This window comes from Salvelinus alpinus, chromosome 1 (assembly GCF_045679555.1).
Source record: "Salvelinus alpinus chromosome 1, SLU_Salpinus.1, whole genome shotgun sequence".
NCBI lineage: Eukaryota > Metazoa > Chordata > Actinopteri > Salmoniformes > Salmonidae > Salvelinus > Salvelinus alpinus.
Window position 1 is genome coordinate 39,537,873 of NC_092086.1, and position 27,128 is coordinate 39,565,000.

Below are 27,128 nucleotides of genomic sequence, written 5' to 3' on the forward strand. Positions count from 1 at the left end.
TGATCCATAAATGTCCATATTTCCCATCCCAACACTGGTTTTAAAATCTCAAATCCCTTCCGCAAAGAGGGAAATGCAGTTAGCCGTGTCATCGAGAACTTTCTCTCTATAGGCAGCACGATCCATCAGCGCTGGTTGATACATTTATTGTTTTCTGCCCTGCAGTCAATGAGCCTGTAGTCTGGCTACATGGAATCGACTCATCCTCATACGCTCCTATGGATTTCACTATCACACACATTCCAGATGGTTGACTCCTGATCATTTTTGTTATTGATTTTCCTCACAAGGCCAAATGTGGCCTGTGACACCTTGGGAGAAATTACCACATTAATCTACTGTGATACATACAGAACAGTGGAGGTTCCACTCCACAAAGTTAACTCTCTCTCTCTCAAACGATGTGTTCAGTGCCAAACACACTTTATTTAGCCCGGGGAAGTTTCCTATGCAGTAGGAAGGTTTTGTGGCTTTACACGTACACAACACTGTGGTTTTAAGCAGCCTCCTCTGCTTAAAACCCCCTAGCTTCATCATCAAACAGCCATGTATTGTTGTTCGCCACCCCTAATGTAATTGTCACTGCAGTATACATTAACTAGAGGTTGAAGGACATGGATGGAGGCCAGTCCAACTCAACCTCTGTCAATGACTCTGCAGCAGCTTTAGCTAGCGCCTCACCACATCACTCTGACTGACACCAGTCTGCTGATAAGGCCAGCTAGCGAGCAGCCTAAACTCCACCTCTGTCTCCCTTCCAGCTTCTCTCCCTGTCCTGTGTGGGGTGCAGGGCCCCAGCGGTAGGCTTGGCTCTTTGTAAGTAGTGAATTACCCAACCCCAGGACATAGCACTGCAGGGTCCCGTTGAGGAGCGAGGCACTACTTCACAACCCTACTGGGGAGCGCTCGGAAACAAAGGGCTGTCTAATTAGGAAGTGCTTGAGTCTCATTAATCTCCTCTCCACTCCCAGTTAGAGGAGAAGGGAGGGCAATCTCATTGTTTGCGTTGTAGGATCAACTATTTTTTTCTCTGTACTGCTCTTCACCCATTCAATTGGAGACTGAAAATGAGCTAATAAAAAGCAGGAGTGTCGAGATACCGTGGGATGAGAGAGGGGGATCAAGAGAGTGTTTTATGAGAGAGAGAGAGAGAGAGAGAGAGAGAGAGAGAGAGAGAGAGAGAGAGAGAGAGAGAGAGAGAGAGAGAGAGAGAGAGAGAGAGAGAGAGAGAAAGAGAGAGAGAGAGAGAGAGAGAGAGAGAGAGAGAGAGAGAGAGAGAGAGAGAGAGAGAGAGAGAGAGAGAGAGAGAGAGAGAGAGAGAGAGAGAGAGAGAGGTGGAAAGATTACAGGGTGGGTTTACAGTGCCCTGGATGCTGCTTTTTGGAGCGGCGGACGGAAGTTTCCCCAGAGGAAATCAGCTGGGAAGCCAAATTCATTTATGTGTTCGGTCCTTCTTATCACTGGGAAACGATCCCATACGAGCCCCACATCTCTGGAAGCAGGGCCACATCGACCTTGACCCCGGGGCTAAGAGCTAGTCTTTGCCCCACGTGGTTGTTACGCAACACCCCTCTATTTCTGATCTCCTATCAGCGTATTTCACTCTGAGATGAAGAGTGGATATATACTGTAACCACCAGAGAATGAGATACAACATATTGTCATGAATGACTACATCAATGTCATAACACAATGATATAAATAGACTCAAGGAAACAGATCAGGGTTCTGCTACAAATGTGTTTGCTGTACCTCATCTAATGTATTTTACCCCAAAAAACACAGCAGATATTTCTTGTGTCAATAACGTCTGACTTCAGTAACCACCAAACAGCAGTAAACCTCTACTAGTGTAGTGTGAGGCGGCAACAAGCGAGAAGCCCCAGGTGTGAGAGTGCTTTGACAGTTAGTCCACAGCGCCCACTGAGACAGCAGTAATGGGTCTGTGTGACTCCACTAGCTACAACACTGAGTCTGGTGAGGAAGGGAAGACACGCCCGGTGAGACCAGGGACACCATTCCAATTTCCTCTGAGTGCAATTCACACAGAGATAAGGCAAAACAGTCCAGACAGCTCAATGAGCAAACCCTTCAGCACTACCTTCTATATGTTCCTACTCACAGAGGTTAGAGCTTGTGAGAGAGAAAGAGAGAGAAAGAGAGAGAGAGAGAGAGAGAGAGAGAGAGAGAGAGAGAGAGAGAGAGAGAGAGAGAGAGAGAGAGAGAGAGAGAGAGAGAGAGAGAGAGAGAGAGAGAGAGAGAGAGAGAGAGAGAGAGAGAGAGATTGGTGGTAAGGCCCTCTTTATCAGCAACAGAAGAAAGGCCATTTAATCTCCATTTAATCACACTTTAATAGATCACTAATTTGAAAGAGTGTGAGAGAACGAGAGAAGAAGAGAAAGAGAGAAAGGAACTAGGTGAAGAACTTGCACCAGTGTTTGCTGCTCTGTGACAGTAACAAGAGCTGAGTGTGTTCCTTTCTCTCAGCCACTTTTAGCCCTGTGTTGTGTGTCTCAATTCCCACTGGTCTTGACTCCTGGAGTCAATGAGTCAAGGACAACACAAATTTGCCCACTCCTTGGTTGGCCCCCTGACACCAGAGTTTCTGCAGTGAGCAGAAAAGGGCAGGGATCATGCAACGACCTTGTCTGTTTGCCATGGTCCCTCTCTCACTCTGCACTCAAAGGATATTGGAGGTGTTCCAATCATGTTCTTATGGCTTGGGGCAGTATTGAGTAGCTTGGATGAATAAGGTACCCAGAGTAAACTGCCTGCTACTCAGTCCCAGAAGCTAAGATATGCATATTATTAGTATATTTGGATAGAAAACACTCTGAAGTTTCTAAAACTGTTTGAATGATGTCTGTGAGTATAACAGAACTCATATGGCAGGCAAGAACCTGAGAAAAAATCCAACCAGGAAGTGGGAAATCTGAGGTTTGTAGGTTTGCCTACCCAATATACAGTGTCAAAGGGGTCATATTGCACTTCCTCGGGCTTCCACTAGATGTCAACAGTCTTTAGAACCTTGTTTGATGCTTCTACTGTGAAGTAGGGGGGAATAAAAGCTGATTGAGTCAGATGTCTGGCAGAGTGCCATGAGCTCACTCAGACACGCCCCCACGAGAGGTAGCTGCATTCCTTCTCCTTTCTAAAGACAAAGGAATTCTCCGGTTGAAACATTAATGAAGATTTATGTTGAAAACATCCTAAAGATTGATTCTATACATCGTTTGACATGTTTCTACGAACTGTAATGGAATTTTTAGACTTTTCGTCTGGCCTAAGATTTTTGGATATAAATATGAACTTTATCGAACAAAACATACATTTATTGTGTAACATGAAGTCCTATGAGTGTCATCTGAGGAAGATCATCAAAGGTTAGTGATTAATTTTATCTCTATTTCTGCTTTTTGTGACTCCTCTCTTTGGCTGGAAAAATGGCTGTGTTTTTCTGTGACTAGGTACTGACCTAACATAATCAGATGGTGTGTTTTCGTCGTAAAGTCTTTTTGAAATCGGACACTGTGGTGGGATTAACAACAAGTTTATCTTTAAAATGTTGTAAAATACTTGTATGTTTGAGGAATTTTAATTATGAGATTTCTGTTGTTTGAAATTGGCGCCCTGCACTTTCACTGGCTGTTGTAAAGTCGATCTCAGCCATAAGAAGTTAACAAAGTTAACGAATGTTTCACCAGAAAAGTTGAGCAGACGTCCCATCCTAGCCAGACCTTCAGTAATTCTACTCTGGGTGGTTTGTGTACAGTAGGTCTCACCAGCTGGAATGCCAGGTTTGGCGCCTCCTGTTCGGTGGCGCTGTTCTCCTGACCACTCCTCCCCAGTCCCTGACCCACCACTCCCCCAGCCCTCTCCTTGCGGCCTGCTCCCCGCTGTGCCAGTACTACACCAACACAACCACTTAATTAAAATGGATGGACACGGCTGCCAGGCGACACACCGCCATCTGTCAAAACTCCTCGGGTGTGTGACAAGCACAATGGAAATAATTGCCTTTTCGTCACAATAATGAGACATTTAGAGTCATTGAAGGTGGACTAGGCGTAAGGTTCAGAGAATAGCCCACCATCATGGTTGCCAGATTGAGGCTGTACGCTATACAGGGAGGGCTTGATGAATCCAGTGTTCTGCAGAGTCATGGAGGTAAAGACAGGTAGGCATGCTGATGTTGGTGTAACATTTATCATAGTTGTGCTGAACAAACCCGGACTTTACATGAATGACTTGAGTTTGTTTTATGAGTGCCTTTGCTTTTCCACTTTGCTCCACTGGTGGGTTCATACATGCATCCATTCACCTGCTGATGTTTTAATTGCCATTAATCAGTGTTGATGTTGGAGGAAACTTTTTTGAGCGGCTGCCAAAGTTATCCCATCTGTCTCCACCCATCCTCTGCTGGCAGCTCAGAGAGAGATATCGATCTCAGATCCACCACGTATCCCTGAGAGAGGGAAAGAGTGGACTGAAGAGACAGGAGAATAGAGAGAAAAAGGAGGGGGTGATTTGCAGACGGACTTGTTTGCACAAGATAAAGAAACAAAAGCATATGATCAAACTTTTTCAATACAGATACAAACATGCGTTGGGATTACTGCTGGCATACCAAATAACATAGTTCAGGGAGATGAAAGTAGATTGGAAGAGAGGGGGAGACGGAAAAAGAACGATCCTTGATATTTATTTGGGAACAGCTGCTGCGAGGCATGGAAATTTGTACCCCTGTGAGCATCTGCCATTGCAAATTGATTACCCAGGGGTAGGCCAAACTGTGCCAACCCACCACAGACTAATGGCATCTGTTGCTTTGATTATGAGGAGAACACAGACCGCTATCTTGTCCCTGATGAGAGCCTGTGATGGGGCCTCTCTGACTGGGGCTCCTTGGGCCCACGTGACTGGAAGCCTGACTAGAAGAGATGGGGGGCTAGTAGGGCTGGTCAGAGGGAACGAAGGGGGTCAGGGCAGACTGTCCAGACTCAGAGACCTGATTATGTGACTTATTCTCTGTCCCAGTAACACGAACACATCACAGGCATCCCAAAGGCAGCTAAATTAGGACAGCTGCTAGAGATGGAATGAGTGACAGGTCATTTCATGTCAGTTTGATCATTAATTGCGGGTATGTTCATATCAGATGTGGAACTATAGACATGTTACTGGTGCACAGGACGTGCTCAACAACAAGTAGGTCTCTCTCTCTCTCTCTCTCTTGTTACTGTTATAGGCACTTATCAATTTGATAACTCACAGCGGCTGAAGTATTCAGTCTAAGAGGGAGCAACTAAGAGTCTCTCAGACAGGAAATTGTTCTCTTGTTTATCCTGCCATCACACAATTGCATCTTCATGCACCGTTGCAAACAAACTCGACTCAGTCCTGGCTGTCTAATTATCCCAGCGGAAAGAAGCTCGAACAAGGTTTGACAAGTTCCTTCCTCCTACGTGTTTTACCTGGGACAACACATTGATTCAACTGATCAAAGTTGATCTTACTGGACTGCCCGTGACCTTTGGGTTTGAAATCATCAAACACCACCCAATGAAAATCCACGTGCCCAAGAGGTACACTAATGAAAATGTCAAAGTGCATGTATTAACAATCTCCCAAAACAAGTACAGTGCCTAAAGCTTACATCCCAATGAGTCAACATTTATGCTTTCAATTTGTTTCTGCACTGTGCGCACAATTATTAGGCAGGTATTCTGATCTTATCATTATATCTATACACATTTTCCAACTCAAACCATATAAACTTGAATGCTTATTGGATTGAATCATTTTCAGGTGATAATGTACTTGTGTAATGAGGGAGGGTGTGGTGAAAGTGAATAACACCTTATATCAAGGTGTGCATAATTATTAGACAGCTTCATTACCTCAGGTAAAATGGGCCAAAAAAGAGATTTAACTGACACTGAAAAGTAAAACATTGTCAAACGCCTTTCAGACGGATGCAACACTCTTGAAATAGCTAAACTATTGAGGCGTGACCACCGGACAATCAAACGTTTTGTTGCGAATAGTCAACTGGGGCGCATAAAACGCATGGAGAAGAAAAGGTGCAAATTAACTGCAAAAGACTTGAGAAGAATTAAACATCAAGCTACCAAGAACCCATTATCCTCCAGTGCCACCATAATTCCAGAACTGCAACCTACCTGGAGTGTCCAGAAGTACAAGGTGTGAAGTGCTCAGAGACATGGCCAAGGTCAAGAAGGCTGAAACACGACCACCACTGAATAAGATTCACAAGTTGAAGCGTCAAGATTGGGCAAAGAAATACCTGAAGACAGATTTTTCAAAGGTTTTATGGCCAGATGAAATGAGAGTGACTCTTGATGGACCAGATGGATGGGCCCGTGTCTGGATCAGTAATGGACACAGGGTACCACTTCGAGTCAGGCAAGGTGAAGGAGGGGTACTGGTATAGGCTGCTATCATTAAGGATGAGGTAGTTGGACCTTTTCAGGTTGAAGATGGACTGAAACTGGAAGATACTTTCTTCAAGCAGTGGTACAGGAAGAAGTCCTCGGCATTCAAGAAGGCCATGATCTTTATGCAGGACAATGCTCCATCACATGCATCCAAGTACTCCACTGCTTGGCTAGCCAGCAAGGGCCTCAAAGATGCCTGAATAATGACCTGGCCCTCTTCCTCACCTGACTTAAATCCTATTGAGAACTTGTGGGCCCTAATGTTGTTTCCTAATAATTGTGCACACTAATAGTTGAAGTCGGAAGTTTACTTCACCTTAGCCAAATACATTTAAACTCAGTTTTTCACAATTCCTGACATTTAATCCTAGTAAAAATCCCCTGTCTTAGGTCAGTTAGGATCACCACTTATTTTAATGTCAGAATGTGAAATGTTAGAATAATAGTAGAGAGAATGATTTATTTCAGATGTTATTTCTTTCATCACATTCCCAGTGGGTCAGAAGTTTACATACACTCAATAAGTAGTTGGTAGCATTGCCTTTAAATTGTTTCACTTGGGTAGAATGTTTCGGTAGCCTTCCACAAGCTTCCCACAATAAGTTGGGTGAATTTTGGCCCATTCCTCCTGACAGAGCTGGTGTAACTGAGTCAGTTTTGTAGGCCTCCTTGCTCCCACACGCTTTTTCAGTTCTGCCCACAAATCTTCTGTAGGATTGAGGTCAGAGCTTTGTGATGGCCACTCCAATACCTTGACTTTGTTGTCCTTAAGCCATTTTGCCACAACTTTGGAAGTATGCTTGGGGTCATTGTCCATTTGGAAGACCCATTTGCGACCAAGCTTTAACTTTCTGACTGATGTCTTGAGATGTTGCTTCAATATATCCACATAATTTTCCATCCTCATGATGCCATCTATTTTGTGAAGTGCACCATTCCCTCCTGCAGCAAAGCACCCCCACAACATGATGCTGCCACCCCCATGCTTCACAGTTGGGATGATGTTCTTCGGCTTAAAGCATCCCTCCTTTTTTCCTCCAAACATAACGATGGTCATTATGGTCAAACAGTTCTATTTTTGTTTCATCAGACAAGAGGACATTTCTCCAAAAAGTACGATCTTTGTCCACATGTGCAGTTGCAAACCGTAGTCTGGCATTTTTTATGGCGGTTTTGGAGCAGTGGCTTCTTCCTTGCTGAGTGGCCTTTCAGGTTATGTTGATATAGGACTCGCTTTACTGTGGATATAGAACCTTGTGTACCTCTTTCCTCCAGCATCTTCACAAGGTCTTTTGCTGTTGTTCTGGGATTGATTTGCACTTTTCGCACCAAATTACATTAATCTCTAGGAGACAGAACGCGTCTCCTTCCTGAGCGGTATGACGGCTGCGTGGTCCCAGAGTGTTTATACTTGCGTACTATTGTTTGTACAGATGAACGTGGTACCTTCAGGCGTTTGGAAATTGTCCCAAGGATGAACCAGACTTGTGGAGGTCTACCATTTTTTTCTGAGGTCTTGGCTGATTTCTTTTGATTTTCCCATGTCACGCAAAGAGGCACTGAGGTAGGCCTTCAAATACATCCACAGGTACACCTCCAATTAACTCAAATGATGTCAAATAGCCTATCAGAAGCTTCTAAAGCCATGACATAATTTTCTGGAATTTTCCAAGCCGTAAAGGCACAGTCAATTTAGTGTATGTAAACTTCTGACCCACTGGAATTGTGATACAGTGAATTATAAGTTAAATAATCTGTCTGTAAAGAATTGTTGGAAAAATGACTTGTGTCATGTCCTAACCGACTTGACAAAACTATAGTTTGTTAACCAGAAATTTGTAGAGTGGTTGAAAAACGAGTTTTAATGACTCCATCCTAAGTGTATGTAAACTTCTGACTTCAACTGTATATATTCCCCTGAGAAAGACAAAACTCACTTTTTCTTTGTTAAACATTCAGGTTTGAGGTTCAATAACATTTTGGATTGACTGAAAGCATTGTGTTTGTTCAACAATAAAATTAATCCTGAGGAATACAATTTGCCTAATAATTGTGCATGCAGTGTATGTTGATCCAATTAAGAATGGAAATGGAGTGCTACATTACGTTTCTGGAGATAGAAACTCAGTGTACTGCATCAATCAATTACACAATTTTTTGGGGCACTAAATGCTCCTCATAGTGTAATTACGGTGATGAATAAATATTGATATTTTCTATCCTGAATTACATTATCAATGCACTGTGCTACGGATTCATTACAGGCTGGGTATTCAGATAATAGTTCCTTATATGAAGAATAATAAAACATGCAATTATGGGAATCGTTTGTGTGTGTGTGTGTGTGTGTGTGTGTGTGTGTGTGTGTGTGTGTGTGTGTGTGTGTGTGTGTGTGTGTGTGTGTGTGTGTGTGTGTGTGTGTGTGTGTGTGTGTGTGTGTGTGTGTGTGTGTGTGTGTGTGTGTGTGTGTGTGTGTGTGTGTGTAGGGGAGTGTGACGTTATGAAAAAGTGGTTTGTCTGAGAGAAGCATAAATGTATGAAACACAATGAAGATAAGTCACAGGTTGAGAAGAGTTTTGAGCACATTGAAACACGTAATTGCTGTATTGTACCACATGAGATATAAATGTATGGTAAAGTGTAAGGATGCATTGCTATTACCTTCAAGTCGTATAAGGAATCAACCACTTTAGAAACACATCCAATGTTACCTAATCTACAGTACATGCAAATACCACTGGGATTACATACATTGTTGTGTGTGCTATAGCAATTACAAACGGATTGTTTGATGAATGTGTTGTATTTACTATCTCTCTTTTCAAAGGAACTCCTCTATCGTAAAGAACATGGAAATAATGCATGGGTAATGGCTTCATATTATTGGCTTAAATTAAGCCATTCAAGTCCAAACAGAGACAGACAAAGGGGAAGGTGTCTTGCTGTTGTGTAAAAGGCAGGAGTAGCTAGGTTTCCATCCAATTGGCGACAGATTTTCATGCGAACATTCTAAAATCTGCATTAAAAACAATATGCCCATTACCACCAGAGGGGTGTTTCCATCAAACTGACTTGTTATAAAAGGCTGTGCACGACGACGTAGTGCACATAAAAAAACACTTTTGTGGTTAAGTTTCCATGTACCGAATAAAGAATATAAGTTAAATGGGTTTCCATGGCATTTTCAACTCTACCAATGTTTTTTTCACAAAACCTATTGCGATAACATTGCAAACTTCCCCAATCTGGTTTTGGGGCATGCTCTGTAGACAGTTCGCTGATAAATTGGACAGGGTAGGTTATATGATGATATGGATAAAAGCCAGATCATTTGTATTTGATAATTGCAGCCAAGCACCAATCATCATGTCCCCATTCAAATGATAGCCTACCCTCAATCTAAACATATTATCGTGTGACTCCAAGTTTACTGCGAAATTATGCTTTTAATATCAATATTTGTCCATAAATACATTTCCACTGTAATTTTTTCATAATCTATTTCACAGACCCAATAAAATCCCACCTTGTCTTGCGTATTTTGTTTTGTCGACTCTGGGACATTTTACCAACAAATTGTCTGTTTCCATAAGGCCTGGTGATTTATGCATCAAGTAATTCATTCGCCTGAAATGACTGGATCGAAACCTGCTTACTGATAGGTTTCATTTCACACCTTGAGGAACATGGACAGACAAATAACATTATATTGATCCAATGTAATTCCTAGAACAACTTTGAGCAAAGGGAGGGAGGCAGGGAGGGAGGGGGGTTAGGTGAAGGAGAAAGTACCTCTACCTCCGACTGTCTGGAGGAAAATGATGTGACGGCCTATAAAAATGAGACTTTCCTCCTGCTTTCCGAAATACATTTTTCCAGCATTTTAGGTGATGCAATAAATAGGACAGCTGAAATGGGAAAGGGAGGCAATGGCTATTTCATCAGTCGGAAATGAGTCTTGTCTCTCCCCTTAAAAGACTCCCGTCACTTCTGCTCCTGATACGCCTGCTACTGCCGTCCTCACAGACCTGTGGCAGCATGTTTGCCATTCACAGTGGACACAATTAGTCCTATAGATCGGATTTACACACTTCTTCAGATTCCAATTCCAGCAGGCCTCTCTCCTCTGGGGTCCTTCATGATTTACCAGGAGATGGCTGGACACTAAGACAGAGGTGATACTGGGCGGGGGAGGAGGTGTTACTGGGTGGGGTCTGGGAGTCTAGTGCTGGTGACTGCATGTCAGGGTCAGGGTCAGGCCAGTTTGTTTCATCATCCTTCCTAACATCTATCTATTTCAAATATGGGCAGGAGAATACCACCCTGCATCCCACTGCTGGCTTGCTTCTGAAGCTAAGCAGGGTTGGTCCTGGTCAGTCCCTGGATAGGAGACCAGATGGTGTTGGAGGGCCAGTAGGGGGCACCCTTTCCTCTGGTCTAAAAAAATATCCCAATGCCACAGAGCAGTGATTGGGGACATTGCCCTTTGTAGGGTGCTGTCTTTCGGCTGGGATGTTAAACACGTGTCCTGACTCTCTGTGGTCACTAAAGATCCCATGGCACTTGTTGAAAGAGTAGGGGTGTTAACCCTGGTGTCCTGGCTAAATTCCCAATCTGGCCTTCGTACCATCATGGTCACCTAATCATCCCCAGCTTACAATTGGCTCATTCATCCCCCCTCCTCTCCCCTGTAACTATTCCCCAGGTTGTTGCTGTAAATGAGAATGTGTTCTCAGTCAACTTACCGGGTTAAATTAAAAAAAGACCTCCATTTGTTGAATTACCATGACTTATACCTCAGGCCATGGCTTAATACCAAAAGTGTGATAAGTTGGTCTAAATAACCATCCCACAGTATTGCCCGTGAACTTGATGGCCATGATAGGAACGTGGCAGAACTGAGGCCAAGTTTTAAGACTCATCTTGGTGCTGTTTCCAATATGCTCAAGAGAGGATCTCTATAGATAGAGAGGATCTCTATCATATAAGGAGTAATATATCTCAAACACTCTAACAATGATGAAAACTCATACATTAAAAGTAATTTCTGTACAATTAAACATTGCATTTGCTATCCAAAAACGCATGAACATATTCCCACCGTAGAGAGAAACACGTTTAAACGGGACGCATGCAGTCAATCATTTTTTTCTTCTTCATAAAATAGGTTATTTCCTATTTTAATTTCACTAGGGCACAATTACATTGATGTTGTTTGTCATCCATTTCCATAGTTTTTAGGGGTTTTTCAACGAGACAATCTTTTGTTCAAGATTTGATACAGATTTGATACAGGTGCACTGCAACAATTTAAATATCATGGCAGCAACTACTGTATACTCGACACTGATTGATGTTGTTCTCATTGACAACAAAACACTAACTCAGTCACTGAATGCATTTACTGTCAGCGAATAAGAGTTCTTTCTCATCTCCAACCTCCCAATAGGCTAACACCTATTGGGTGTTAGGAGTCATGAATTGTTTATGAATGACAAAGACTAAAATAATGTTTTTACAGTGAGCTTAATTTTAGGCTGATAGTCATTTTGAGATGCATAGAACCACTGTATAGCCTCCAGGGACTCAGAATAACAATCAACTGGCAGACAATGAATGGATAAATTCCCTGTCTGAAATCATGAGGGTCGATGGGTTAACAAACAGATCCTTCCTTTAGCCAAAACCCATCCTCTTCCCTCAGTCAATTAGTGCCAAAGTCCCTGGAGTTGCCCAACCAGACCAGCACAGAGCTGCCTTCTGCCCCTTCTCCACTCAGTCTCCCAGTCCCCTCAGATCAGCACCATACACTGTGTTATGGAAGGTTGCTTCTAGTCACTTGTTTCTGCCAAACAGGCACATCATTTGTGGATGCCAAAATGGTGGACCGTTGTGAGTAAAGAATGTGAGTATTTAGGTGCCAGAAATCCAAACTCTAAAACATTCAATAACTCTAACATAGCACAGTGAAGCTTGGAAGGACATCCCATAGGGTATTTATTTTAAATACGCAACATCCCTGTCATCACCCAAATGCATGATCACTTTTTTGTTTTTACCTTGACAGCCCAGAGAAGTAGGGTAATTTCTTAACACTAAATTAATTTGAAATAACACTTTTATTAAATGATTAAAAGGGATGGGTTATTATACAGCCCACTTAGAAATTAAACCCCCACACAGTGTGTGTGTGTGTGTGTGTGTGTGTGTGTGTGTGTGTGTGTGTGTGTGTGTGTGTGTGTGTGTGTGTGTGTGTGTGTGTGTGTGTGTGTGTGTGTGTGTGTGTGTGTGTGTGTGTGTGTGTGTGTGTGTGTGTGTGTGTGTGTGTGTGTGTTTTAAATGAACATTGCTGACAGGGTGAGGTGAGTGCCATGGTTACCAGGATTCAGGCTCTGTAAGACCACATAGAGCATGTCTCAATGAACATCAGGCTCTGGTATTACCGACAGTGTGGACTGTTATTAGCAGCTGATGTAACTGGATATTTTGGACGCATTAGAAAAGCTATTAGAAGATTCAGGTACGCTCTGCTGGTGGACCGTCTGCAACTGGAGGGAATGATTGGTAATATACAACGGGTATGTGTTGTGGCAATGGAAAGGAGGTCACCGGACAGGATGCTATTATACAGCACTTCTACAGTTCTCCTCATACTCACTGCCTGCTGCTACCACCTGACCTGTGTCAGGATGTCACAGTGCAATGTTCCACCCTATAAAGTAGCAATAAACTCTAACAAACTTACCCTCCAGGCTGAAAGTCACACTGTGGTGTGTTTTTATTGCTTTCTCTCCATTTTAAACTTTCCAATAAACTCTCTCTCTCTCTCTATTTTGCTCTCTAGGCTGTCTGAGAGACATCTAGGGTTGTGTTCACGCTAATTCATCTTAATTGTGTCAGGCTTTGGACTCGGAGGGAGTGGAACGGGACGCTAATGGCTGACGTCAGATCAGCGTGAGGAGGAGGGCGACCTTCACCAGGAGCGACCTTCAGAGGGCGTCGGTCCACAGAGAGGTCTCCCTGATAAGTGGAGCAGCAGCGTTCAGATTGCTCCACTAATCAGTAGCAGAGCCTCAGGTGATCCTTCAGTACCCCCGCTTCTACTCGACTGTGTCTATGCAAACTACGTGGCTAAATCAGCATTCTAATTTGTGCAACTTGTAGAGAGACAGACGCGCTGACATCAAGGTTGCTCCTGATTCAATGTCATGTTCAATTTGTTTGGGATTTGTTTGGAGCTGAACAGCTTGTTGGAGGGATATGTGGGCTTATGACTGTGCTACAGTTGTCTCTTAAGCCGTAACCAAAGTGCTGAGGTCATTGGTCTAACCATGAGTTAATGGATACAGGACTGAGATTGAATGGGGGGACACACTGGTAAGAGGAGCAATAATGTGCTCATCCATAACTTGCTGGGCGAATATCCCATAATTACAGAACACATTAGTCCACAGATACATTAGCATTGATCATTACAGCGCAATGCTACCTGGTTGAACCACCTGAGCCAACAAATCACTGGCATAATAAAACCCATTTAGCTTGACTGGCTAGTTTGCATGAGAGTGATTAGTTTAGTTGTGAATTAACACATCTGTCACCATATGATGCAAAAGCTATGCTTTCTTGTACATCAGCAATTACCATGAACCAATTTAGGGGCTGTGGATGTGGCAAATTCTTTATATTTCTAGTTCCACAGAACCACAATGACAAACTACTGGCCATAAGCAGACCTTGAAAGTGCTTTTAAAGTCATTTTCAGAAAGTAATAGTTTGAGGTATATACAACCCATTGGGAGGTTTTCTCAGTTGGGCTTTAAGAAAAAGTAAATGGGGAAATAGTTAGATTTTGAAATGACTTTGGTCACTTAGCAAAGCGATGAGCCATTGCACTGTGCCCTAACGACTTGCTACTACAGGAACAAGCCTGTGGATTTATGGGTGTCGGTGTGTGTGTCAGAGTTGCTGTAAAAGACATGTTATGGATTAACATTATCCACAGGGAGGGATCTAAAGAGCGGGGGCAGGAGGGATTCAGGGATGGAAGGAGGGGGTCAGAGGAAAGGGGATTTGGGAAAAAGACAAATACAGTGTGGAAGTCCTCGCGAGTGGCGCAGCGGTCTAAGGCACTGCATCGCAGTGCTAGCTGCGTTACTACAGATCCTGGTTCGATACCGGGCTGTGTCGCAGCCGGCCGCGACCATGAGGTGACGCACAATTGGCCCAGTGTCGTCCAGGTTAGGGGAGGGTTTGGCCGGCCGTGATGTCCTTGTCCCATTGCTATCTAGCGACTCCTGTGGCGGGCCGGGCATATACACGCTGACACGGTCGCCAGGTGTACGGTGTTTCCTCCAACACATTGGTGGAGCTGGTTAAGCGTGTATTGTGTCAAGAAGCAGTGCGGCTTGGCGGGGTTGTGTTTTGGAGGACGCACGGCTCTCGACCTTCGCCTCTCCCGAGTCTGTACGGGAGTTGCAGCGATGGGCCAAGACTGGAACTACCAATTGGATATGATGAAAAAGGGGGTGAAAAGAAAAGACACTTCAACATTTCCTTTTAATCATGTTGCTGCCATTTCACCAACTAAGCCCTTCTCTCTTCAGCAATGTAAACTCAGTTACATTCTGTTGATAGACATTAGATGTGAAGCAAACACTGTTTGATGCTACTGGGAAACCTTCCCACAAACCTCCAGCCCCCCCAGATTTACTCTGCTGTCTCCCATTCTAATTGGCTGCTTCTAATTCTAAGTGGAACAAAGGTGGTGGGAATCTAACACCAATTAAGAGACAATGAGGACCAGAGGCTTTAGGGAGGCTCACAGGCAGTCAGGAGGACGCCTTAACCAAAGCCCTGCTGGGTGAAATAGTACCATTCCCAGGTCCACAAAACGGCCTGTGTCTGGCACGTGCCAAGGCGCATTAGTAGTGATTTAGCTGTGGTGTCCACTGTGTCCCTGGGGAGGGAAACAGAGAGCTGGGGCTCCTGGGAAAAGAGAGGGCGAGGAGGAAGGCGGTGAGAAGGACTAGTGTAAATCTCCACAGCATTTCAGGGGGAAGAAGCAGCAAAGAAGCAGACAAACATTACGCATTGGCACCATAAATAGTGACTGTAAAAACAGAAGCATCCCCAGGACCTCCAAGAGCTCTCAGCAAATCAACCCAGAATACTGAGGCAACAAGGGCACCATGTGTCCATGTGTATCAACGTGTATCTCTGGTGTGTTTGCCACATGAGGCAATTGAAAGCAAGGTAGGAAATTACAACAATATGTAGCCCATACTGATATTTACAACTTTGCAGAGTCATTGAACCTATTCCATTTCCAGAATGTGTGTGTTATAAGTCCACTGCCATCCTCTTATAAAACGAGCCCTTTTAAAGGTAAGTGCTGCTGTCTGTTAGAAGGCGATATGGACCTAACTAGGAGCTTGTAAAGGAGGTTTATGAAGGGGTTATATTGTCTTCCATTTGGACCTTTCATGAAGTTGACAGCTGCAGAGACCTAAGAAGAGAGAGAGAGAGAGAGAGATGGAGAGGCAGGGGTCACCACACCGTGACTTCAATCGTTAAATCGATGAATAAAACTTAAATTAAGTCTGAAAATGACACTGAAGCTTCTCTCCAAAGCTCCTCACCTTCAGTAGGTAGAGTCGTGAGTGGACTCCAGGAACTGCAGATGTGACCGATTGGCTGATTCCTTATACTTGGCGGTCAAATGGGGCGTGCTTAAGCAGGCCTATTGACAAGTAATTTGGGTGAAAACAAATTGGAGTTTCAGGCTGACATTAATAAAACAAAGTCATGGTGAAAGAGAAAGGGTGGGGTGACAGAGAAAGAGGAGGAGGTATGGGGAGAGAGGGGATGGGGTGTGGGGAGAGAGATGATGGGGTGTGGGGAGAGAGAGGATGAGGTGTGGGGGGAAAGAGGATGAGGTGGGGGGGAGGACGGGGTGTGGGGAGAGAGGACAGGGTGGGGGGAGAGAGGATGAGGTGTGGGGAGAGAGGACAGGGTGTGGGGAGAGAGGATGAGGTGTGGGGAATGAAGATGAGGTGGGGGGAGAAAGAGGATGGGGTGTGGGGAGAGAGGATGGGGGGGGGGGGTGGGGGGGGGGAGAGGATGGGGTGTGGGGAGAGAGGATTGGGTGTGGGGAAGAGAGGATGGGGTGGGGGGGGGATGAGGTGGGGGCCGAGGATGGGGTGGGGGAGAGGATGGGGTGGGGGAGAGAGGATGGGGTGTGGGGGAGAGAGGATGGGGTGTGGGGGAGAGAGGATGGGGTGTGGGGGAGAGAGGATGGTGTGGGGGAGAGGATGGGGTGGGGGAGAGGATGGGGTGTGGGGAAGAGAGGATGGGGTGTGGGAGAGGATGGGGTTTGGGGAAGAGAGGAAGGGGTGTGGGAGAGGATGGGGTTTGGGGAAGAGAGGAAGGGGTGTGGGGAAGAGAGGATGGGGTGGGGGAGAGGATGGGGTGGGGGGAGAGGATGGGGTTGGGGAGAGAGGATGGGGTGGGGGGAGAGAGGATGGGGTGGGGGGGGCACACTGAGATGAATTAGATATGACATCCAAAACCTGCTATCAATTTATACCCCACACACCACACACAGACTGACCTAGAGGAAGGGCAAGGTAGGAGGAAAAAAAACATACACCTTGTTGACATTGACCATCTATTACTGTATGCTTGAAAGAGATATGTAAGATACAGTAAGTCAATGATGACTTAGACAGAGTAGGCCTTAAAGGAGAATTTTCCTTTTTACAACCAAATCTCTATTTTTTATGTAAATGGAAGGGTCCAGACACTTTTCTTTTGCGATTTCACTTGATTTTGAAAAACGTACCCCAAGCAGCGATTCACTTCCTCATCCTCGTTGTGCAGTACGGGGCTCTGAAAAAACAAGAACAATGGCTCCAAAAACACCCAACTAAGCTCTCAGTATAGTGACGCAGGTCTTTAGAAGTTGTACACATGAAATTTTGATAATTCTGAACTTTATCCACAACATTTTCATTTTCTTCCATTTTTCCCCCCACACCAGATACAACTTTATACATAAGAAAAACTATTTACAGACGCACACAAACAATGAATACTATTATCTGCCCAGACCTGCATACTCACAACCCCATCCCTAGTGCCTGCATTATTGTTTGCCTGAAATTGTATCAATTAGTTTTTCTCGGTCGCCCATTCTATTTCAATATTTACATCATAAATCATTCGATCTTTCCATTGTATTAACGATGGCGGATTGATATCCAAGTTTTTAGTATATGTTTTTTCAAGATGAGTTATATTCCATTTGGTTGCAACTCAAGTGATACCTCTCCATCCATTCTAGCAGCAGGCTACACTGAGAATGGAACAGCTGGATAAGGGAAACAGCTCGAGTTGCACAAAACGGAATATAACATTGCGAATAAAGTTCGGGATGACACAATTTAATGTGTACAACATCTAAAGACCTCACTATACTGAAGGCGTTTCAGATTCTAAAAGGATGTATTGGGGTGTTTTTGAAGCGTTTGTTCATGCTTTTTCAGAGTACTGCACAACGAGGATGAGGAAATGAATCTATGGTTGGGGTAAGTTTTTCAAAAACAAGCAAAATCCCATCAAAAACAGATATTTGGTTGAAAAAAGCAAACTTCTCCTTTAACAACACCTTGCTGAATGCAATTAAGGCTGGCCATTATATACTGAAGTGGGTTGACTTAAATTGAACCCTGGCCTGTTTTATTGTAATGCTTGTCGTTGGAATGAGAAGAGATGTCGGACCAATACGCAGCGTGGTAAGTGTCCATATTCGATTTATTAACTGAACACAAAGAAATACAAAATAACACCGTGAAATACAAAACGAAAACGAAACAGTCCCGTATGGTGATAACACAGACACAGGAAACAACCACCCACAAAACCCAAAGGAAAACAGGCTACCTAAATATGGCTCCCAATCAGAGACAACGACTGACACCTGCCTCTGATTGGGAACCATACTAGGCCAAACACAGAAATAGACAACCTAGACATACAACATAGAATGCCCACCCACCCACCTGACCAAACAAAACATAGAAACATACAAAGCAATCTATGGTCAGGGCGTGACAGTACCCCCCCCCCCCCCCAAAGGTCCGGACTCCGGCCGCAAAACCTAAACCTATAGGGGAGGGACTGGGTGGGCATCTGTCCGCGGTGGCGGCTCTGGCGCGGGACGTGGACCCCACTCCACCATAGTCTTAGCCCGCTCAAGTGACGTCTTTGGCGCGGCGACCCACCGCCGCCGACCTAGGACTGGGGACCCTAATAAAGGGCACCGCTGGACTGAGGAGCGCCTCTGGACTGAGGGGCGCCTCTGGACTGAGGGGCAGCTCCGGACTGAAGGGCAGCTCCGGACTGAAGGGCAGCCCCGGACTGAAGGGCAGCTCCGGACTGAAGGGCAGCTCCGGACTGAGGAGCGCCTCCGGACTGAGGGACAGCTCCGGACTGAGGGGCAGCTCCGGACTGAAGGGAAGCTCAGGCGGCTCCTGACTGAAGGGCGGCTCAGGCGCCTCTGGACTGAAGGGCGGCTCAGGCGCCTCTGGACTGAAGGGCGGCTCAGGCGCCTCTGGACTGAAGGGCGGCTCAGGCGCCTCTGGACTGAAGGGCGGCTCAGGCGGCTCCTGACTGAAGGGCGGCTCAGGCGGCTCCTGACTGAAGGGCGGCTCAGGACAGACGGGCGGCTCAGGACAGACGGGCGGCTCAGGCGGCTCAAGACAGACGGGCGGCTCAGGCGGCTCAGGACAGACAGGCGGCTCAGGACAGACGGGCGGCTCAGGCGGCGCTGGACAGACGGGCGGCTCAGGCGGCTCAGGACAGACGGGCGGCTCTGGAGGATCCGGACTGGAGGGAGGCTCTGGAGCGTCCGGACTGGAGGGACACACATGAGACTTTGTTCTTAGAACAGGCACAGTACTCACCAGGCTGGAGAGATCTACTGGAGGCATGGTCCTTGGAGGAGGCACAGGATAGACCGGTCCGTGGAGGCACACTGGAGGTCTCGAACTTAGGACCTGCACAACCCATCCTGGCTGGATGTTGATTTTAGCCCGGCACTTGTGGGGCGCAGGCACAGGACGCACTGGGCTGTGCAGACCCACGGGAGACACAGTGCGTAGGACTGGTGCCATATAACACAGACCGAGGAGATGCACTGGAGACTAGATGCGCTGAGCAGGCTTCATCGCACCTGGCTCGATGCCCACTCTAGCCCGGCCAATACGAGGAGCGGCAATGTAGCGCACCGGGCTATGCGTGCGCACTGGGGACATGGTGCGCTTCTCCGCATAACACGGTGCCTGCCTGGACCACCTCTCTCCACGGAAAGCACGGGAAGTTGGCTCAGGTCTCCTACCTGACTTAGCCACACGCCCCGTGTGCCCCCCCCCCCAATACATTTTTGGGGCTGCCTCTCGGGCTTCCTTGCCAGCCGTGTTCCCTCGTAACGCCGGTTCCCTTTTCCTGCTGCCTCCGCTCTCCTGGCTGCCTCCACCTGCTCCCATGGGAGGCGATCCCTACCAGCCAGGATCTCCTCCCATGTGTAGGATCCCTTGCCGTCTAGAATGTCCTCCCATGTCCATGAGTCCGGAGATCGCTGCTGCCCGATACCACGCTGCTTGGTCCTTGGTTGGTGGGTAGTTCTGTAACGCTCGTCGTTGGAATGAGAAGAGATGTCGGACCAATACGCAGCGTGGTAAGTGTCCATATTCGATTTATTAACTGAACACAAAGAAATACAAAATAACACAGTGAAATACAAAACGAAAACGAAACAGTCCCGTATGGTGATAACACAGACACAGGAAACAACCACCCACAAAACCCAAAGGAAAACAGGCTACCTAAATATGGCTCCCAATCAGAGACAACGACTGACACCTGCCTCTGATTGGGAACCATACTAGGCCAAACACAGAAATAGACAACCTAGACATACAACATAGAATGCCCACCCACATAACACCCTGACCAAACAAAACATAGAAACATACAAAGCAATCTATGGTCAGGGCGTGACATTTATGAGGCCCCCACGTCACCAATGCTCTCCCATTTCAACAGGACAGGGAAGTGCTTTGGGGGAAAGTAAATGAAGAGGGTTACTGCAATTGGTCACAGGCAGATATCACTGTGGCGACAGCTTAACAATGAATTTAGACTTTCAGCCATTTACTCTACCTAACAATGGGAAGGCGATGTCCCCAGGGGAATGCAATTAAGACCCTCTCATCACTGAACCCCCTCCTCCCTAACCCCCACCTCTCCTCCCTGTAAAGAAGATAGTAAGACAGCAATATACCTCTACCGATTGAGGAATGTGGATGGTATTTCACTGTGCCTGTCACTATATAGAGTAATAAACCCCAACATTCAGTAGTAAATCCTAACATTCGAATGCCCATTTTCCATGTATAAAACCGCTTTTTGGAGAAAAGATTAGAACTTTAAAACATTTTCTATATGTTCTGTGAAGTGTATTTCAATGAGGGCTGTTGTTGCCTCCTCTGCTCCTCGATAAGAGGATAAAGATGAAGAATGACCTTGACCCGTACCCTCTCCCCTCTATCTCTCTGGCTTAATGACAGGGTGATGAAGTGACGACGCAGGAGTTCTTTGTGAGCTTTTTGCCCTGCACCGCCCTGGCTGCAGAACACTGTGTGACTACAGACTACTGCGTGATAGTGTCACTGCACATCTGCCCAGCTGGCCATACCTCCAGCTTGGTAGTCGAGAAGGAGGAGGAGGAAGAGGAGGGACAGGGCCGATACGGGAGAGGGACAGATGGCTTCAGAGGAATGGGCAGGGGTACAGTATGCCATCAATTCATTTGCAATGGAACCCAAATCCCAACTGGTGCCTCCATAAAATTTCAACGAAGGAACAGATTGAACCCTGGCAATCCTGAAATGAGGGTTTAATTGGGAGTGAGGAGGGTTTAATTGGGAGTTGGGAGTGAGGAGGTACAAATCCATTGCAGCATAAAGACTGCTAACTATTTTGTACTGCAACTACATTGCATTTGTACTGTACGCATCATGATCAACCCTCACCTTATCTTACCTAATTTTATCATATAGGGCTGAGATAGCATAATAGTAATGAACGATTCACCAAAATGTCAGTTTAATTTTGGGGGGTTATTAATAACTTTTCATGTTCAAAACTGTGCACTCTCCTCAAACAATAGCATGGTATTGTTTCACTGTAATAGCTACTGTAAATTGGACATTGCAGTTAGATTAACAAGAATTTAAGAATTCTGCCAATATCAGATATTTCTATGTCCTGGGAAATGTTCTTGTTACTTACAACCTCATGCTAATCGCATTAGCCTACGTTAGCTCAACCATCCCGTGGTGGAACTAATTGACTGACGTCGGTTCAATGACTTGAATTCGATTTAGTTAGGGTTTCTTGTGAGCTCAACACACCGTTTCTCTAGAAAGAAATCAAATCGTCACATGCGCCAAATACAACAGGTGTAGTCCTTACAGTGAAATGCTTACTTACAAGCCCTTAACCAACAAGTCCGTTTTAAGAAAAATAAGTGTGAAGAAAGTATTTACTAAAATAAACTGAAGTAAAAAATAAAAAAAAGAAGAAAATAGAAAAATAACAAATAATTAAAGAGCAACAATAAAATAACAGTAAGGAGGCTATATACAGGGGGTATCGGTACAAAGTCAATGTGCGGGGGCACAGGTTAGTCAAGATAATTGAGGGAATATGTACATGTAGGTAAAGTGACAATGCATAGATAATAAACAGAGAGAAGTAGCATCATAAAAATGGGGGTTGGGGACAATGCAAATAGCCCAGGTAGCCATTTGATTAGCTGTTCAGGAGTTTTACGGCTTGGGGATAGAAGTGGTTAAGAAGCCTTTTGGACCTAGACTTGGCGCTCCGGTACTGCTTGCCATGCGGTAGCAGAGAGAACAATCTATGACTAGGGTGGCTGGAGTCTTTGGCAATTTTTAGGGCCTTCCTCTGACGTCGCCTAGTATGGAGGTCCTGGATGGCAGGAGGCTTGGCCCCAGTGATGTACTGGGCCGTACGCACTAGCCTCTGTAGTAACTTGCGGTCAGAGGTTGAGCACTTGACATACCAGGAGGTGATGCAACCAGTCAGGATGCTCTTGATGGTGCTCTTGATAGAACTTTTTGAGGACGCATGCCTCGTAGGTGTTCCTTTTGTCCAGGTGGGAAATGGCAGTGTGGAGTGGAATAGAGATTGCATCATCTGTGGATCTGTTGGAGCGGTATGCAAATTGGAGTGGGTCTAGGGTTTCTGGGATAATGGTGTTGACGTGAGCCATGACCAGCCTTTCAAAGCACTTCATGGCTACAGACCTGAGTGCTACGGGTCGGTAGTCATTTAGACAGGTTACCTTGGTGTTCTTGGGCACAGGGACTATGGTGGTCTGCTTGGAACATGTTGGTATTACAGACTCGGACAGGTTGAAAATGTCAGTGAAGACACTTGCCAGTTGATCAGCGCATGCTCGGAATACACGTCCTGGCATTCCATCAGGCCCTGTGGTCTTGTGAGTGTTGACCTGTTTAGAGGTCTTACTCACATCGGCTATGGAGAGAGCGATCATACCGTGGTCTGGAACAGCTGATGCTCTCATGTATGCTTCAGTGTTGCTTGCCTCGAAGCGGGCATAGAAGTCATTTAGCTTGTCTGGTAGGCTCGTGTCACTGGGCTGCGCGCGGCTGTGCTTCCCTTTGTAGTCTGTAATAGTTTGCAAGCCCTGCCACATCTGACGAGCGTCGGAGCCGGTATAGTACGATTCAACCCTAGTCCTGTGTTGACGCTTTGCCTGTTTGATGGTTCGTCGGATGGCATAGCGGGATTTCTTCTACTGGCCCAACGCTCTTAACAGCTAGGCTACATACCGCAGATAGAGACAGTTTGTGAGGTAGCTCTACTTGATTGACAGTTGGGGTTAGTTGGTAATAAGCCGTCTTGAAAGTATGAACTAGTGAAATTATTTAGTGAAATGATTTTGTTAGCCAACTAGGTACTACTACTAGCTTAGCTAAATAGGATGACTCCTTCAATGGGGAGCACAATGGCTGGCTGGCTGATACTTCCTGAGCAGAGATTTGATGATCATAACAGGAAAAAGGAAAAAGAATCATAAAATAAGTAATGTGAATACATGATGGTTAATAAGTGATAAGCAGTAATGGATATTCACTAGCATCATGGGGCTCTTATTAATAGTTTTATTTGGTTTTGTTACAGAATTCAATCCACTGTCAGGGTCATGGAAAAGGCAGGTGATGGCTGAGGAAAGCTCTAAAATCATTTTAATGTCATTATTTCATAATGCATTTAACATTTTCAAAAATTATGACACACTCTAGTTGAAACACATTCTAGTTGATACACACTCTAGTTGAAACACATTCTAGTTGATACACACTCTAGTTGAAACACACTCTAGTTGATACACATACTAGTTGATACACATACTAGTTGAAACACATTCTAGTTGATACACACTCTGGTTGATACACACTCTAGTTGAAACACATTCTAGTTGAAACACACTCTAGTTGATACACACTCTAGTTGATACACACTCTAGTTGATACACACTCTAGTTGATACACACTCTAGTTGAAACACATTCTAGTTGATACACACTCTAGTTGAAACACATTCTAGTTGATACACACTCTAGTTGAAACACATTCTAGTTGATACACACTCTAGTTGAAACACAGTCTAGTTGATACACATACTAGTTGATACACATTCTAGTTGATACACATTCTAGTTGATACACTCTCTAGTTGATACACACTCTAGTTGATACACACTCTAGTTGATACACGCTCTAGTTGATACACACTCTAGTTGATACACACTCTAGTTGATACACTCTCTAGTTGATACACACTCTAGTTGATACACACTCTAGTTGATACACACTCTAGTTGATACACACTCTAGTTGATGCACTCTCTAGTTGATACACACTCTAGTTGATACACACTCTAGTTGATACACACTCTAGTTGAAACACAGTCTAGTTGATACACATACTAGTTGATACACATTCTAGTTGATACACATTCTAGTTGATACACTCTCTAGTTGATACACACTCTAGTTGATACACACTCTAGTTGATACACGCTCTAGTTGATACACACTCTAGTTGATACACACTCTAGTTGATACACTCTCTAGTTGATACACACTCTAGTTGATACACACTCTAGTTGATACACACTCTAGTTGATACACACTCTAGTTGATGCACTCTCTAGTTGATACACACTCTAGTTGATACACACTCTAGTTGATACACACTCTAGTTGAAACACATTCTAGTTGATACACACTCTAGTTGATACACACTCTAGTTGATACACATTCTAGTTGATACACACTCTAGTTGATACACACTCTAGTTGATACACACTCTAGTTGAAACACACTCTAGTTGATACACACTCTAGTTGATACACACTCTAGTTGATACACACTCTAGTTGATACACACTCTAGTTGATACACACTCTAGTTGATACACATTCTAGTTGATACACACTCTAGTTGATACACACTCTAGTTGAAACACACTCTAGTTGATACACACTCTAGTTGATACACATACTAGTTGAAACACATTCTAGTTGATACACACTCTAGTTGATACACATTCTAGTTGATACACACTCTAGTTGATACACATTCTAGTTGATACACACTCTAGTTGATACACACTCTAGTTGAAACACACTCTAGTTGATACACATACTAGTTGATACACACTCTAGTTGATACACACTCTAGTTGATACACATTCTAGTTGATACACACTCTAGTTGATACACACTCTAGTTGAAACACACTCTAGTTGAAACACACTCTAGTTGATACACATACTAGTTGAAACACATTCTAGTTGATACACACTCTAGTTGATACACATTCTAGTTGATACACACTCTAGTTGATACACATTCTAGTTGATACACACTCTAGTTGATACACACTCTAGTTGAAACACACTCTAGTTGATACACATACTAGTTGAAACACATTCTAGTTGATACACACTCTAGTTGATACACATTCTAGTTGATACACACTCTAGTTGATACACACTCTAGTTGAAACACACTCTAGTTGATACACATACTAGTTGAAACACATTCTAGTTGATACACACTCTAGTTGATACACACTCTAGTTGATACACATACTAGTTGATACACATACTAGTTGAAACACATTCTAGTTGATACACACTCTAGTTGATACACACTCTAGTTGAAACACATTCTAGTTGATATACATACTAGTTGATACACACTCTAGTTGAAACACACTCTAGTTGATACACATACTAGTTGAAACACACTCTAGTTGATACACACTCTAGTTGATACACACTCTAGTTGATACACATACTAGTTGATACACATACTAGTTGAAACACATTCTAGTTGATACACATACTAGTTGATACACACTCTAGTTGAAACACATTCTAGTTGATACACATACTAGTTGATACACATACTAGTTGAAACACATTCTAGTTGATACACACTCTAGTTGAAACACACTCTAGTTGATACACATACTAGTTGATACACATACTAGTTGAAACACATTCTAGTTGATACACACTCTAGTTGATACACACTCTAGTTGAAACACACTCTAGTTGATACACATACTAGTTGATACACATACTAGTTGAAACACATTCTAGTTGATACACACTCTAGTTGATACACACTCTAGTTGATACACACTCTAGTTGATACACACTATAGTTGATACACTCTCTAGTTGATACACACTCTAGTTGATACACACTCTAGTTGATACACACTCTAGTTGATACACACTCTAGTTGATACACACTCTAGTTGAAACACATTCTAGTTGATACACACTCTAGTTGATACACACTCTAGTTGATACACTCTCTAGTTGATACACACTCTAGTTGATACACACTCTAGTTGATACACTCTAGTTGATACACATACTAGTTGATACACACTCTAGTTGATACACACTCTAGTTGATACACTCTCTAGTTGATACACACTCTAGTTGATACACTCTAGTTGATACACATACTAGTTGATACTCACTCTAGTTGATACACACTCTAGTTGATACACTCTAGTTGATACACATTCTAGTTGTTACACATACTAGTTGATACACATACTAGTTGATACACACTCTAGTTGATACACATTCTAGTTGTTACACATACTAGTTGATACACACTCTAGTTGATACACATACTAGTTGATACACTGTAGTTGATACACATACTAGTTGATACACTGTAGTTGATACACACTCTAGTTGATACACACTCTAGTTGATACACATACTAGTTGATACACACTCTAGTTGATACACATTCTAGTTGTTACACACTCTAGTTGATACACACTCTAGTTGATACACATACTAGTTGATACACTGTAGTTGATACACACTCTTGTTGATACACACTCTAGTTGATACACACTCTAGTTGATACACATACTAATTGATACACACTCTAGTTGATACACATTCTAGTTGTTACACACTCTAGTTGATACACATACTAGTTGATACACTGTAGTTG